The 15881-nt window shown below is 45.9% G+C and overlaps 1 protein-coding gene across 2 annotated transcripts in view; it reads left to right on the top strand.

The window, feature by feature from the left end:
• MCRS1 (microspherule protein 1) overlaps positions 1 to 15881 on the top strand; it is a 700973-nt gene that overhangs the window by 129805 nt on the left and 555287 nt on the right. The gene's annotated exons all lie outside the window — the stretch shown is intronic.

The raw sequence follows: 15881 nt of genomic DNA, 5'->3' as shown, positions 1-15881 counted from the left end.
TCAACCTAGGACTCCACGACCCCTCAGACCAAAACGCTACACATATTAACGACTCCCTTGCTGAACTAGGTTTCACACAAAAAGTGTTGGGCGCGACCCACACTAAAGGTAGGACCCTTGACTGGATTGCAGTTTATAACTGCCAGATCTCCATCACCTCCTTAACACCCCAGCCTTGGTCCGATCACCATTTGATCTTTTTCACTGTAGAGGCTTCACCCCCCTCACCCACCACCAACAGCATAGCACCTGCTATTCCCACCAGAAATAAACTAAATATCACTGCTGATAAACTGTCTCCCTTGATCCTCTCCACCTTGAACTCACTCCCAGACCAGACAGACCCTTTTATTCTGGTAGAGGAATACAAGATAATGACTTCATCTTTAAATAGCATAGCACCCCTAAAACTTAGGAGTAAACCTAAAAAACATGTGAACACCTGGTTCACACCTCATTTGAAAGCAATCCGACTAGAAAAACGGAGTAGTCAAAACCCTTGAATTCTACCTAGACTCTACACTGACTTTTAAAAAACAAGTCAACTCTATGGTCTCGTCAATGGCCTACACCTGCAAACTAATCAGAGCCGCCAAACCCTTCCTTTCTTCTAATAACTGCATCACCTTAGCTAGAGCCCTTGTTTTGTCCTAACTGGACTATTGTAACGTCCTCTATTAAGGGTGTAATAAATGCATTACTAACAAGATCCAGAATTTCCAAAACAACGCCTTGAGAGCAGCCCTAAGCATTCCTAAAAGAGCCCACATCTCCGACATTAGAAGAGCCAAGATCCTCCTCAAAACAGCATTCCTGCACACAAATGTCTCCACTTTGCCACACCACACTACCTCGTAGCCAGATTTACAAGGCAATCCTCCAACTGCGCCACTAGAACTGCTAATGCTGACCTCCTAATGGTGCCCAGATTTAAAAGTACTAAGACTGGTGGAAGAAGCTTTCCGGTCAAAGCTGCTCAATACTGGAACTCCCTCCTCCCACTCCTGAGGGAAGATGTACCCTTCCTTCACTTCCGGTCCAACCTCATCCATTGGATCAAGGAAAGTGACCGTTAACATATCCTAGTATGCCTTTCCCCACTTGTACATACCATGTATATTGATCATTGTGTATTTAGTTGTGTAACTTACTTACCTGCTTCTCATTTTATCCTGTACAAACTTCCTGTTCCTCACCCGCTACTTATTGTATAAATGTATGTTCTGTTCAGCATTGTAACCTAAGCTGAACAATCTTCTTGCTGCTCATTGGGCCCTGATACCCCTGGGTCTGACGCGCATTACAAATATTAAAATAAACAAGTCTAGTGAGTTTGTCAGGGGGCAATAAACTTGATGGGAGTGAGGTCTGGTCAAGCCTTTACTGGGCAAGTCTAGGTTGGTGGGAGGTGGGCTGGTGGGAAAGGGCGCAATTTTGTTGAGGAAAGGGGTGGGACAAGGCATAGGATGGTGGCGAGTGCATCGTAGGCGGCTAGGCCCTTACCTAATTGGATGTAGGGACCTGTGGTGCAAGGCGGATCCATAGTGGGGCGGGGGTGAGTGGATTTCTTCAAGTGCTGATTTGCTGCTAATGGCAAAATTATGAGAATGGGCAGCATGAGAGTGGCTGACATAGCAATCCGTTTGGGGTTGCTGCATTGGGAGGCTAATTGAAAGAGTGGCATTAGGCAACACAATTGATGACAGGGCAGTGTGCAACACAAGGTGATGGCGTGGCGGCAGGCTTCACAGATGATAGCAGGGCAGAGCGCAACACAATTAGTATCATAACAACGGGCAGTTCCAGTGAAGGCAAGGCGGAGGGTTACTCGGTTATTAATAGGGTAATGGGCTGCAAACTTGATAACTGGGCACTAGGCAAAGCAGTGGAGACAGAGCAATGGGCGACACAGTTAGTAGTGTGGTGCTAGGCAGCACAATTAATAACAAGGCAAGGGCAGCATGGTTGAAAAGCGTGATAGAGGGCTACACAGTTGATATCAAGGCAGCAAACCACTCTGTTGATAACATGATGGAAGATAGCTCAGTTGATAACACTACGCAGGGCTGCTCTGTTGATGAGGGGGCAATGGGCAGTGCAATTGAAGGCATAAAGCAATTGGAAGCAGGGCAGTGGATAGTATGGTTAAGCGCGTGGCAGGAAGCTACACAGTTGATAACAGCGTAAAGGACGAAGCAGTTGATATCATGGCAGCAGGCAGTTCAATTGATAGCAGGGCAGAAGGCACAAGTGATAGTGTATCGCTGATTACACAGATGAATCACAGTAGTTCACTAAGGTGAATAATGTGAGCTAGCGAAGACATGGGTTGTGATGAGACACACTCCTAGGGGATGACATAGTTATGGAAACGTTAATAATGCAGTAAGGTCGTCTTATGTCGCGGCCGTGGGTTAGTACAGCAATGGGCTGCAGATAAGTCCATGCGTAGCGCACATGATGAACTAGGTTAAATGTGGACTATTATAAGACCTCAGATCGCATTAAGTATGCAGACATGTCACTACTGTCGCTTTGTGTAGCGATATAGAAAGCATTAATAGACGCGGGCGTTTCACAAGCTACAAGTGAACCGAATAGATGCAAACAGGTACAGTAGGCTGAGGTAGGCATCAGCAATGCACTCATACTAATGTGGTCATATTCGGGAACCATGCGTAATAATTGAAGGTGTTCCGGGACCGCTTAGCTTTTAAGGGCGGGCCGTGCCTTGCACTATTGACAATTATATACAATAGAGCTTAGTGCGGCAAGGGGTCCAGGCACAAACTTTAATGTTTTATGACTTTACAATGATAAGCAGAGTTCGCGTAACACCGTTACTCACAGTTCGAAGCAAGAATGTTGGCCCCCTTATAAGGGCTACCATTTAAGGGTAGTGGTCTACCCTGCCCGGGCTGGAGTGGGCCCATCTCCCAGCCCACCGCCGGCATCCATGGATCACATACTTCATCAGGATCCTGTTTTCTCTCAGACCCGGTAAGCCCTTTGCTTCTCTCCCACCGCACCCACCACATGTACTCCGTGGCCACATATCTCTGTGACTTTGCCCACACTAACGCTTCCATCTGACATCTGTAAATTCCCCCTCCTGGGTGTTCACCTGCTGCTGCTGCCTGCTATACCTCCTTCCCTGATCTCTCGTTAATGACCTTCTTCGCACTTGTCTGCACATAAATACAGACTTGCCTTCTGACGTAGCCTCCATTCTGCCTGCCTGCGTTGACTTGTTATGGCCCTTTTTCCACAACTCTGCACAAACTTTACTACCTCTATTGCCTACTAAACTCCATCTTTTAACTCTGCAGTGCCCATTTGCTGCCTTGCTTCTGGACTTCCACTCCCTCCTGGGATGCTTCAACCTGGCTTACTTGTGAAAATGTTTTTACTTTTATCCTGGCTGCCCTCCCTCACTCTTCATTAACTTCTCATTTGCGTATAATGATGCAGTAACCCCATGCCGCCTTGGACCTCATTCGCTAATTTAATTTGCCCTCTTGCTAATAGCTGCATATTCTTTTATAGTATTCCTAGAAAATTCGAATTCAGGTGTGCTTTTAAAATCTTACATTTTGATTTTATCCCTATAAATTCTAATCTATATGTGTTTTAAAAAAATGGATTTTGACAGTATTCCTAACATTTGAATCTAAATGTGTTTTTTAAAACCTGTATTTTGACTGTATTTCTAATAGTCAAACATTCATGCCTTTTTTAAATTCTGCCTTTGACTGTCTCACTTGTTGCATGTGACTCTTCTTCACCTGACTTACTACTTGATGAGTTCCTTGTGCAGTCCCTTAATCAACTCTCCACCCCCACCTACTCTCTGTAACTATGGTGCTCTCCATCCCTCCTATCTACTCTAATTGCTACTCTATCACCTTTCCCAACTTTCCTACCCCTCTGTCGATGTCTGGAAGGAAATAATTTAAGAAAGCACTCTGGTCTCCAAACCATTGCTGACACCTACGTCAGTGCTTCCTCCTGGCAGACTATTACTGACATTTTCTTTAATGTCCCCTCCACTGACCTATGGTTAATATCCTCTCCCCTTTTTCTTCCTCGCCCACTAATGGTGGAACCAGATGGGAAGTTCTCTTGGCACCCTTCCTATCTTCCAGGTGCATCATTAATGCCTACCAGAATGCCACTATGTTAGCCCCGGGCTCTAAACCCAACCTCCTCCTTCTTGACAGGTGTCTCCTATTCACTGCCTCCCTTCTCCTTCCATTCCTCCCTCTGCCACCCGTCTCGCCCCTTCGTCCCCACTGACCGGTGTACCTCGCCCATGTACCCTGCCTTGGAAGACCTTTTAAAGGTGGCAACCAGCTTCACCTAGCTACGCCCAATTCTTGCTCTGCTGTAAAACACTCCTCTGAGATCTGTCGCCTCTTTGAAGACTTTGATCTCAACTTCCTCACTCCCACCAAGACGTGTTTCAATGCCAGCTCTGTCACTGCTTTTGACACACTCCTTCCTGAGGATTACAAAATCTTCTCCAAGCCCAGGCCTAACCAGACTGGAGGCGGAGTGGTCCTTTGCTTCCCTGAATGGGTCCCTGTTACCATCATTGCCACTTAACCCTATTCCTCATTTGAATGTCTTGTCTGCAAGCTTTGCATCTCTCCTAACCTGTCGCTCACTCTCGCTACCATTTACAGGACTCCATGGCTGATTCCCCCCCCCCTTCCTTTCGGAGTGGGCTGACATTGCCTCCTCTCTTCTGACCTCCACCTCTAAGTTTCTCTTCCTCAGAGACTTCAATATTCATCTGGATTTTCCTGATGCGGCCACCCTACTTTTCCACAACCTTTGCAACTCCCTCTCCCTCACCATTCTTCTCTCTTGCCCAACCCACTCAGCCAGGCACAACCTGGATGCGCTCATCTCAGCTGATATCTCCTTCTCTAACCCTCTTACTACTTCTCTCTTCTGGTCTGACCACGCTCTCCTCTCCTCCCATCTTGAGCTTCTGGACCCCGGCTAAGCTTCCACCCGCACTGCCAATCTCCTTCTCCGTCATTCGCGAGCGAGTGTCAGTAGCTGCTTTTGATGGCATCCTTCACTCCCCCTCCCACACCTAATATTCACACTCACACTGACTCAGCTCTTACTACCCTCACCTCTCCATCTCCAATACCCTTCACCTCTTACCGCTGCCATGAGGATCTGCATGAAGCCTGCTGCCAAGTGCAATAGCTGGTATGATTCTGATCTAGCCATGCTGAAACACAAGTGCAAAGCTGCAGAAAGGAAATGGCTGGCTTCTAGCACATCCTCTGACAAACTGGCCTGCCACCTGCTCCAAAGGCAATACCGACTCCATCAGTTAAAAGAAACTGGCTCTTAACCAATCTTGTATTTCTGGGGCCTCGTACAGCACGGCTGAACTTTTCAAAATCTGCAAGGTGCTTGCCAATCTTATTGCAGTCTCCACCTCTCCTCATCCCTCCCATGCCATCTGCACAGAATTTGCCTCCCATTTCACAACCAAAACTCAGGCCATCCTGTCCTCTCTCTCCTCCTCTCCCTCCCCGCCTGCATGCAGGTTTTCTCCACCTTTCTCCCTCCCCTCTTCTCTCCTTCTCACCCATAGCACCTGATGAGGTTGCCAAGACAGTCTGCTCTATGAAGGTCTCCTCCAAATAGGTGCTACCCTGCTCCTCTAGAACTATCGAGGACAATATTGCCTCTCTCGCTCCCTCCTTGGCTGAGTTCTGTAACCACTCTTTTACCACTGGCTCCTTCTCTACTCCCCTCAAGCACTCTCTTGTGCACCCCCTCCTCAAAAAGTCAGCGGGCCCTTCCTGCCTGGCTAACTACTGCCCTATCTCCAAAACCCCCTTCTTGGGTAAACTCCTGGAGAAATTTGTCATCTCCCAACTAATCCATCACACTGAATAGGTTGGCTGCTTCCATGATCAGTCTGGTTTCAGAGCAGCTAGAGGCAAGTTAACTTCTCTCCTGAACACCTGTGATGACTTGCTGTCAAACCTCGATTCCAACACTCCTGCCCTCATCCTCCTCGATCTGTCCTCAGTCAATCATTCCATCTTCATAAATCAGCTCTGATACCGTGGGTATCATGTACCGGGCACGGACTGGTTCTAGAATCGGCCTTCTCCAGTGCATCTGGGCCCTTTTCTCTCCTCTACCTCACTCTCGTCTTGCGGTGTCCCTCAGGGCTCTATCCTCTCGTTGTGGGTTTTCAACATTTACCTGCCCCTCTGGCCCATTTGATCTCCACCTTCTCTCCTCACTTCCAGTGTTATGCTGATGACACAAAGCTCTCCTTTAAACTTCCTTCTCTCCTTTTTCACTCATTCCCGACTGTCTGACTGCTATTCAGGCATGGTGCATTGCTAATGATCTCTGCCTTAACGCCAGTAAGATAGAGATCCTTCTCATTGGGACTCCTACACTCTTGTTGTCTTTGCTTGAGCCTCCTCCCCTCATCATCATGTGAGGCTAAAAAACCTTGGCGTCATCTTCAACTCATTCCTCTCCTTCTTTCCTCATATCGCTGATCTTGCCAAGAAGGCCCTTGGAGGCATTCTCCCTTTCCTCGCCTTCCCCCAGAAACTCAATGTTTCTAAAACCCTGGTTCTCTCAAGGCTTGATTGCTGTAACAGCCTCTTCCTAAATCTACCTCTCTCCTGCCTTCGCCCTCTTCAACTAATCCAGAATAGGAGAGTTATCCTTGGCCTCAAGCCCAGGGACCGCATCTCTCCTGTCCTAAAATCTCTCTACTTGCTCCCGGTGGTTTCAAGGATCTAATTCAAGACCCTTTGCATCATCCACAAGGCCTACTGGGGCCTGGCACCTCACTTCATTCAACTCGCTTTCCCCAAATACCTCCCTGCTGGTGTTCTTTGGTACTCTAGCTCCAACTCTCTGCAGATCAGACGTATCCCCAAGCGCAGAGTGGGGGGTAGATCTCACTCTTTGGCAGGGGCCTCCCTTTGCAACGGCCTCCGTGCCCCTCTCTGACTTGAGCCGGATTTCCTTAACTTCCGGCAACTTCTCAAGACTGTCCTTTATTCCTCCTCCTTCCCTCTCGCCCTCCCCTGCTTAGTTCCTCCTGACGCTGGACTGGTTGCCTTTGTTCCCTTATGAGTCTTACTCGGGTCAGGCCCCCCTTCGATCAGTCTGCCGCCGCACCCCTTCCGACCAGTACTTGCACTCAGACACCCTTCCCTGACTATAGTTACAAGTAAGTATGGTCCACGCTGCAAACAACACAATTCATTGTTTAAAGTCCAATTATTTTTAGCAAGCAATATTGTGCATAATGTCACGACTAGTATCTCAAAGACTCAAAAGCACAGTTACATGAAATTGTAAACATTTCATAATGGATTATATAAGTTTTACTGAGTGTGTCTTTATTATACATACAAGTTTTAATACACACATACATGTTTTTGTCTTAAAACATTGTTTTAAGACAAAAACAATTGATGAACACATTTTCAAAACAAATCTTGTGGACAAGGCAATTGTTCAATATAAAAAGTGAAACAGTGACAGAAAAATACAGGGAACAAATCTAAGATCAATTCATCACTTTTTTCTAATCCATATTCATGTAGCTATTTGCTTCAAGAGGTATTTATAATACCCCTGTTTGACATGGTATACAAATATCCATGCGCTTAGTCTGCCTACGTGTATGTCGAAATCTTGATTTCACAGTGCCCCTTCAATAGGATATGGAACAAAATCTGGTTCAAGAAATCTAAAATTGCTTGGGTATGAGATACTATCAATCTGGTACAACAACTGCCCATACTGTCCTAGCTCCCCGGGTTAGCACTTAACCTAAACGTGGGACAAGGAGGGGGAGCTCCAAAAGGAGGGTCTTGGGCAGGGGCCACTCTGTATTGAAAAAGCAGCCTGGTGACCCAATCGGTGATTTCTGGGGACAGTAAAGGGAGTCAGATTAGAGACATCTGTGAAAGCCTGAAGATAAGTATCGAGGACTACTGCAGCAACTCTTAAATCAAAAATATAAAATAGGGGTAGATACCTGAATTATATATTCATGGCTTTAGTTCCTGACAACTAATTCTTCAGGTTATGTTGCAAGTCTGCACTGGGAAATGTGCGCACCTTGCGTGATCCTGCATGGATGGTAAGACTTTAGTAAGTTATCTCAGTGGTTTGTAATTGTTTATTTGTAAAGCACTTATACACAAGTGAAGCGCTTAAAGGCAGGAAGGGAACAAGGGAATACAGTCATCATTCTTTAGGCCTTGAAGTTTCCAAATAATCTAACAAAAATAACTAGCATACTAGGCCATAGGCATTTCTACTAGTGCAAGTGCATGACGGCAAGGAATGAGAGAAGGTTGGGGGTTGGAGGAAAAGAGCATACAATAAATAAGCTACCGTACTATGCCTAACGACTTCATAGTGTGGGTGCATAACAGAGTGGTGAGAGAAGGGGTGAATCCCCCATCTCTTTGTAGATCCCCAACTCCTACTATCAGTCTGTACTACTCAAGGACCTTGGTAGAGTGGCAGATCAGTCCGGCTTATCTAAAGAGGCAGATTTGAGCTGCAGGTAAGTACACTGAGCCCAGTTAGTAAAGTACACTCAAAGAACACACATATATTATATATTTATTATATTTACACAAGAATCACTGTTGAATACTTAGCACAGTAAACTGACACGCATAGGTATAATGTTCAATACTTCCAAATGGTCACTTCTCAGGTGGTAGTTGCTGAATGCATACAATTGTTAAAGGATTTTGACAGCTATATCGGTAATACTGCACACCCACAAAATAATACAGTAATTGTATTTAGTCTGCATATACGTATAAAATAGTGATTTTAGGGAAGGAAAACTGTCGGTTGGTGTTATCCTAGTAAAGCTTAAGGTTCTAGAGTAAGTTTTGTGGCACAGCAAGTCTTTCAAAGTCAAAAAACGCAACCTTAGCTAAAAGGTAGTTTGCAAAGTTTAAAGTCTTGCAAAAGCAACAGCAATCAAAAGTTCCTGTGGATACTTTCTAGTCTCTAGAAAGGAAGATACAAGACGATGTTAACCAAAGTTGGAGACCCTGTTAAAGGGGACACAAGCAGCGGCTTGAGTCGGAGGTAAGAGGGGGTTGCCCTTGACACCTCTAGGTGCACTCCAATGCTCTGGAGCGACTTTCTGGAATCAGGTAAGCAATACCTTTTTCCCCACAGTACCTTAACTTAGAAGAATATCTTTGTAATGGATGCTCTGCGATGTTGCATCTCTGGACCTGACCTCCAAATTCCTTGGTCTGATGACCGAAGGCAGTACAATGGATGGGATCTCTCAGCAGCAGTCTCAAACGAGGATCTCTGGCACGACTTTCAGCAACTTCTCTGGTCACTCTGCGGTTGTGGCCCCTTTTCTGCAGCACCAACAAAGGACGCAATTCGCCCGCTTAATCTTCTTTGCTTCCTGCACTCCCATACTCTGATGAGAGAGTCTGGGTGAGTTGGATCTGATCTCTGGAGTGTCCTTGAGGCTCAGCAAAGATTTGGACAGATTCAACCTTTCCACGAAGATGCACTCAAAATGGGCAGCAGGTCTCCTGTTATTGGGGATACACAGCTCTGGAAACTCACAGGACCTCGGGAGATGGCTAAAATCAAAGTTCTTCTTGGGACTGGTTGTTCCCACCAGCTAAAGGGAAGCCTAGTTTCTTGGAACAGAGTAACCTTCTGGACAAGCCAGACCAATCAAGGCAGCATTTGCGGTGGTCAAGACTAGGTCTCAGGAGGGGCAAGGGGTATCGAAAGCCCACAATGAGCAGACACAGTAAACAACATCCCAAATTACTCGCAGCCAGGTGTATATATTATAAATACATATACATTTATTAAAGGCCTTTTAAATTAAACAGAGTAAATCTCAGCAATATTAACAAATTCAACACAATTAACTATGAAACATAAATACAGTAACCAGTGGCCTAAAGGAATATTATACAGTATAGGTCCACAACCTGCAAAGAAAGGGGTCACACAGAGCGAATATATTTTATTCAGTCCCTAGCTAAGAGGCAGTCCAGCCCCTACTATGAGTGGAGCCTTGAGCTCAAAAGTACTTTCAGTGCCGGAGCACGTGATCGTGCGGTTAATTTAAAAAACAAGATCTCTTCAAGGGGGTGTAGCGACTCAGGAAAGTGGGTCAGGTGATGAAGAATAACTTACCACTATTCAAGGAGGGTCTCCCCAAGAAGGCAGAACAGGTTTCAAGAATTGGGAATAGCTCGGTCTACCTCGATAAAGAAGAGTGGCCCTCAGGGGGCACTTGTATGTAAAAGTCTATGGATGGGCCAGGGGCCACCGGTAAGGGATACAAGTACTTCCCGACCCTCGGCACAATCCAGACCAAACTTCGCCAGTCAAGCAAAGATCGTTCGCAGGTTCAACTCCTGGAGTTGTGCGGCGGTGCAGTTTCAGGGGCTGCGTTCGGGAATGATTCTGTGGTGCGACAGTGGCAATTTCTTCGCTCCTGGTGAAGGGATCAGGTCAGTTCCACTTCAGCGAGTCTTAGGGCACAGTGGGGCACAACCGAAAGGCACCCGCAAAGATTGTCACCACAGTGGGCGACGCGGTCACTGCGTATGCTCGGATACAAGCATACTTTCTAATTCCAGACCTAGGAATACTAGGTCTATGAAACTTGGCTGCAGAGTGCCTTATACCCAGAGCTTACAGTCTCCAAAGGCTGAAGTCAAAACTGGAGATGGCAGCGGTTCCTTCGCAAAGGTCCAGTACAAGCTGGTCAGTTCACTGGGCAGTCCAGGAACAACACTGAGCAGGCCACCAGCTCTGTCCACACTTGTACATTCACTAAAATCCTTGAGGGTGTCTAGGGCCTTAAAAATGAAAAAGGGGCACCAGCGCACTGTACTGTAAGGCACATTGTGCACTGATAAAATGTTACTAAGAAATAGCAACAAAGTGAAAGACTAAGGGAAACAAAGTCTCCCAGTACTGACAGTCTTAAGGGCATGTCCGTTTCCCCATAACAAAATGAGCAAAAGCCCAGCGGAGTACAGCAGAAGGCTGAGCTCCACTGGTAAGTCAAGCTATGATGGTCAGACAACAGCAAAAAGTTGGGGGGGGTTCACAACTGGAGGCAAAATTACCCCATAAATGGAGATCTTTCCTAACAGCGGGGACACCCAAGTGCTCGGGATCTCACTAGAAGAGGGGATGAAGCATACAAATTATAAATCTAGCACCACCCTATCCCATCCCCCTGCACTTTTTACTGCACTTGCACGAGCCGAATGTCACAAGGCCTAGTAGGACCTTTATTGTATTCTCCTCTGTGCCCCTCACCCCCTCTTTTGTCTTGCGGCACCTAGAAACACTTTCTGTTGCATAGGCGCCGCACAAAGGTTCAATTAAAAAAGTAAAGGAGAGGACAACGCTCTTGAGACAGCAAAGAAAGAGAATGAGACATTACAATCTCTCAACCAAATCTCTAGCAGGCAGTATGTGCAATGCAGGGTTTTTAACACCTACCGCTCCTTTCGAGGGCAATCCTTCTCTCGAACTGCCCCAGGTTCCTACAGTACATGCAGATCACCCTGGTACTCTTTCCAAGAAGTGTCCAGAGAAGTTGGACCCCTCAACAGCAGTGAGTTTGGCGTGGCAAAGGGGTAGCAATGCAGCCACCAGAGCCTCCCCTGCCCTTTGCTCCAAATGACTCTCCGTTGTGGGTCACCTCCCATGCATCCCATAGGAGTTTGGAGACATGCTTCACCCATGCATGGGAGGGATCACTTCAGACAAGTGGGTGCTCAAGACTGTAGACTAACGTTATTGCATTGAGTTTGTTCAAACACCTCGATATCACCCGCCAAAGAACAGACTGTCTCCAGACCATCTCCTCCTTCAAGAAGAAGTGGAGGCCCTGCTGCAAAAGGGGACTCGTCCCAGATCATTAGGTAAACAAGGGTATTTATACAATATTCTTCCTTGTACCGAAAAAGGATGTAACAATGCGCCCTGTCTTAAACCTTCGCCCTGCAAACAAGTATGTCAAGCCTCAGAGGTTCAGGAGGACATCTCTGCAGGCTGCTGAAGCACAGAGATTACATGCCACCTTGGATATGAAAGATGCATACTTTCATATTTCAATGTTTCCTGCGCACAGGAAATGCCTAAGGTTCAAGATGGAAAACACTTGCTATCAATTCAAAGTCACCCCTTAGCGTTATTACCAAGGTACTGACCGTGGCGGCAGCTCACCTGTGCATACAGTCCGTTCCGATGTACCCTTAGCTAGACGACTGGCTAATAACTGGAGATGCACATCAAACGTGACTGGAGAACACCCCAAAAACATTAGACCTACTTTTTCAACTGGGGTTCTCCATCAACTAGCAGAAATCAACTCTTGTCCCTTGCCAAGTGAAGCAATTTCTTGGGGCCATAATTCTTACAGATAATGGGCTTGTTTTCCCCTCCGAGAGTGTTCAAAACATGTTGTTCCAGATCCCTCAGTATGTAGCAAGTTGTCAGATAACCGTACGGAAAGCAATGTGGCTATTGGGAATGATGGCATCCTGCATTTTACTGGTTCAACACGCCCGTCTGCACATGCGTCCTATGCAAGAGGGGCTCTCGAGCCAATGGTGTCAAGCAAGCTGTCAGTGGGATGATCTTCTGGTTGTCTCAAAAGCCCTAATTTTGTCCCTGCAGTGGTGGTCGTAGGACGACCTTCTGAAAGGAAAATCATTCACCACCCCTGCAGTAGATGCCACTCACCACAGATGTATCCCTGTCAGGTTGGGAAGTTCACCTTCTACACCAGACAGCGCACAGCACGTGGTCACAAGCAGCAAACACATCAACCTGTTGGGTCTACTTGCTGTATGTATTCAAAGCCCTGAAAGCCTTTCAGACACAACTGAAAGGGAAGACATTTTTAGTCCTTACAGACACCACCACACCCATGTATTACTTAAGCAAATGGGGAGGTACACACTCTAGGGCTGTCCAAACTATCACAGAGCATTTGGGAATGGGCCCTCAAACATATGTTCCTCCTTTCACAACATGTTCCAGGGGGACACAATCTTCTTGCAAATGTGTTCAGCAGAGAAGTGCAGCTACCCGTAGAACATGAGTGGCACATGCACAAACACATTTTTCACAATGTCTTTGCAGAATGGGGACATACGGATAACCTCTTTGCAACACTGAATGCACAATGACCAGACTGCCTCCAGGTCCCAAAAAATGTCCAAGTGGAAAGGTCTCTGGATCAAATGGTCAGGGAGATTTGCCTACGCTTTCCCCCAACTCCTCTCACCTGTATAATGTATAGATGCACCAGGAACAAGTCGCACTAATTCTTGTAGAACCAATGTGGGCTCGTCATATGTGGTTCTCACATTTCATGTGAATGTCGCTTTGCCCCCGCCCCACCTGCCACCGGTCCAGCTGTTCCAAGATCAGGGGACAACACTGCACCCTTGCCCTCAAGCTCCCAATTTAGCAGCATGGCTCCTGAGGCCACAGTTCAGGCATCTCCAGCTTCCTCAAAGGTGTATGGAAATTTTTAGAGAGGCACAGAAACCTAATACCTGCCACTGTTATTCCATTAAGTGGACATGCTTTGTCATTTGGTGCAGTACTCGTTAGATCAACCCAATTGACTGTTCACCCACGCACAGAGTCCTTTATTTAACTCACCTCTTAGACGTAGTACTAGTTTTTAATTCACTGAAGGCCCTCCTTGCGTCCCTTTCTGCTTACACCACCTCTCCAAGCAAGGTTTTCTGGTAGAAAGTATCTGTAATAAAGGTTTTCGTGGAAGGGATGAAAAGACTTCACCCACCTATTTCTAATCCAATTCCCGGATGAAGGTTGTCCTTACTAAACTTATGGGCCCTCCTTTTGAGCCAATGCATACAGCTAGTCTTAAGACTCCTATCTATAAGACTGCTTTTCTGGAGGTCATTACTTCCATTAGGAGAGTTGGTGAACTGCAGACTCTCTCAGTTCAAGACCTGTTTGTTACGATTCATAAAGTCAAAGTGGTTTTGCGCACACATCCACGCTTTGCACCTAAATACATTTCCAAGTTCCATGTGAACCAGTCCATTGAACTTCCAACTTTCTTTCAGCATCCCACTAACTCAGCCGAAAAAAGCCTCCATACACTAGAGCAGTGATGCATTACCTTAATAAGACAGGTCAGTTATTTGTCTTTGTTGCCGCTGGTAGAGAAAGGGACCCTGTCTCTAAATCGGCGATCTCTAGATGGATTGTTAAATGTATCCACATGTGTTACACAGTCTGAGAGAGATTTACGTCTAAAGCACATTCTACCCGAGGCACAGGGGCTACTCGAGCTTTCGTTGCAAATGTTACTCTAGATTTGACTTGCAAAGCAGCTACCTGGAGTTCACACACACTACTAAGCAGATTCATGAGCATCAGAAGACATACATTAAGGAATGTCTGCTAGGCACGTACCCCAGGCTGAGCAAAATAAAACACATAGTGAGGGTGATGGACATGGCCTGCGTATTGGCAAAAAGGGAGATAGCAATGTCATGGAAGTCAAAAAGAGGCTCACAATATAGACGCTGGAAAAGGGAAATAGAGCGATGGACAGCTGCAGAGACAGAAGCCTGGGGCAACGGGATTGTCAGAGGTGAGGGGGACACTAATGCTAAATTCGAGGCATGGAAAGCTGTGGTGAGAGACTAGTTCCTCCCGTCCGACGACATGCCCCTGTGAAGAGGCCTATATGAGGTAAAAAAGGGAGATGCAGCACAAGAGGAACAGAGCGTCAAACCTTACTGCCCTCGCAACTGAAAGGATATAGACAAGCCACCAATCCAACCCTAGGCAATGAAGAAACTACAATTGTTTAAAGCATGAAGACAGTTAACGTTTGTTATTTGTTGATTTCCCTTTTTTCTTTTTTCTCTTTTTCTTAAATTAAGTATGCACTGAAATTGTAAGAATGGTGTTGAAAATCAGAAGGGGGGAGAGTTACACTGATGTAATGTTATCTACAAAATGCCAATAAAAATATTTCTAAATAAATAAAATCAGAAGACCTACATTACTCACCAAATCATTTTCTGGTGCTTGTATCTTAGATTCACATGCGCCCACCCTTCCTCCCTTCTTGGAGTTGAAGGAACATGGGCATCTTACAACTTATTTTCTTCTGTACTCACTCACACATTCTCTTCGGTCTCCCTCATGACAGAACAAAAACAACTTGGGGGACCTCGATGCATGAGGGATCAAGGGTAGACGTCACGGTAGGGATAGTGTAACAGATATGCCCAGGTTAATGTCCCTTTTCGATTTTCGGGGAAAAGAAATTTGCAATACTCTGCGATTACCACTAGATGTTGGACTATATGCACAGAATGTAAATCTAAGCAGATGCAAGCACCAGAAATATGTTTACTGTGAGTAATGTTTGTCCAAATTTGAAAACTTTGTCGTAATCCATACTTTTTTGAAGTGAGTTAATCCTCTAAATAATGCATTTTAATCATTAAGACCCTCATAAACAGACCAGTTTGGTGGTATTTAGGAGCACGCACCTTCCTAGTGTTACTCTCTATTTCCTTCTATTTCCTTTAAAAAAAAAAATATTAGCCTCGGTTTTAATGTGTAAAATGCATAAGCATACTGCTTAACTGGAGCCCTGCCTTAGCCCTTTTTTCTGATGTCTCGTTTGTGTTCCTTTTCAAGCTATCTGTCCTTCTATGATGCAATTTATATTTCTACCCTTTTGACGATGTGCCGTCTATTGCTTTCTCAATCACTTAATCTGCTCTTTAGCCATTACCTGCTCAGTGCATAAGCTTTGCCCC

The sequence above is a fragment of the Ambystoma mexicanum genome, chromosome 3q (assembly GCF_040938575.1).
Source record: "Ambystoma mexicanum isolate Mex_15411 chromosome 3q, UKY_AmexF1_1, whole genome shotgun sequence".
In the NCBI taxonomy this organism is placed as follows: domain Eukaryota; kingdom Metazoa; phylum Chordata; class Amphibia; order Caudata; family Ambystomatidae; genus Ambystoma; species Ambystoma mexicanum.
This window is presented reverse-complemented; position numbering and strand designations above follow the sequence as displayed.